This window comes from Leptonotus elevatus, chromosome 12 (assembly GCF_054856555.1).
Source record: "Leptonotus elevatus isolate MCC_2025b chromosome 12, RoL_Lele_1.0, whole genome shotgun sequence".
Taxonomy (NCBI): domain Eukaryota; kingdom Metazoa; phylum Chordata; class Actinopteri; order Syngnathiformes; family Syngnathidae; genus Leptonotus; species Leptonotus elevatus.
Window position 1 is genome coordinate 14,832,487 of NC_141250.1, and position 1,841 is coordinate 14,834,327.

Sequence of the window (1,841 nt, forward strand, 5' to 3'; positions counted from 1 at the left end):
AAAAAAAAGAGCCTTTTATATTGGTTTACCTTGATTTTGCAACATGATAAAATCTATGCTTCTTACTTACGGAAACATTTTGGCAAATTCACTTGATGCATGCAAAAAATAAAGAGCTTTGTGTGGGAGTTTTTATTGTCAAAGTTGTTCATAGCGCTGACCTCATCCCATCCAAACACCTGTAGGATGACTTAGAACACAGGTTGCCCCTAACTCTGCAGTGGCAGCATTGTGCTACAGAAGCAGAAGATGCTGTTAAAAATCAGATTCCATGCTCACTTTTTACCGGTCTGGCCATAGTATCCTATAAAGTCAGGAAACAGGTACACTGCTATGACACACAGTCAAGTTGCTAATATAGGTCAGCTTTTGTATTTAGAGCAGACTATCCTTTAGAAACCGGCCTGTCTCCGTTAGTCTGGTTTTTGTGTGAGTGTTTTTCAAGATCCAAAGCTCTCAGTCTTCAGGGCTTTATGCTAATGAGCTAAATGCACTCTACACTCTCACTGCCCCCAACCAAAACCCACTTTAACAGTGACATGGATCATGCACTTTGCTGGAACTAAATCCAGCATACGGACATACATGGGCAGTAAAAAAAAACATAACAAAACTGTGATGCAAACAACTGCCCTTTTCTTTCCTTGCAAAAAAGCAAAACAAATAGTCTCTTATCCCCCCCAAGAATTTTTCAGTATGTCATTGAATGAATTGTAACAAAGGACACAAAGAACAATACATCTGATTAAATAATGACACTATAAAAACCTAAATGTGAACTGATCCTGATGTAACGACCATTCCGCTGCATTTAAATGGGGTGTTCCAACCCACAGGACCAATCAATTGGTAAGTGGATTAGCTCATGTTTAGATTTCATTACCATTCCCCATTCAGAACGGCTAATTTGATTATTGTTTGCCGTTTCCTGTGCAGAAGGGGGAACAGGAATTACAGCAGTATTGCAAGCAGCAGAAACTTAGCTGCCGCTGTTTATATTTTTATTGCACTGTGAAAATACATTGTTTACTGACATCTACATTTAAATGGGGAAAGATGTCTGACTTCATGAATTTCTTTTGGCTGCTGGTTATTATTAGAATTTCACATTCAGGATTCTGTTTGTTGAAATATATGTCATATATATATATATATATTTCTTTTTTTAAATTAATTTAAAAGGGAAGTCAACCCCCCCTAAAATTCTTGACAATATGTTCTATGCAGCCCCAATAGTCTAAATACGGTATACTGGTTAATATTGTATTAGTGGAATATTAGACAAGCAGCAAAATCAAACTGTTTTATATCAATATCAGAAGGCGGACCTTTTGCGACTTTCTGTCGAGTGAAAATGACATCACAATTGCTCAGGTCTCAGGTAACAACCAATCACAGTTCAGCTTCAGAAAACAGGTGAGCTGTGATAGGTCGTTGCCTGAGCCCTGAGCAACTATGATGTCATCTTCAGTCGACAGCAAGTGTCAAAATGGCCGCCCCTGAGATGGAAAAAAACGGTAAGGGGAACAAAAAAAGGCCCAACCTGTTACAAATTAGTGAAGCGATACTCACACGACTCTTCTCTATTGCAAATGCATTCAAATTTTAAATATAAATGTTTTAGTTTACAGTATGTGTATTCCACTGTTTATCCATCTGTGCATTCACAGAAACTGTACCCCATATCTCTGCTGTCAGCAATAAGCAGCTCACGCTGGTCTCACTTTCTCATGTTAATGAATCAATTATTAATCTTAATTGTCAATAAGTAATGTGCGTGTCCAATTAGTGAGAAGTTATGAGGCCACAAGATTCACCGGAATGTGTGTGTTTTGTTGTAA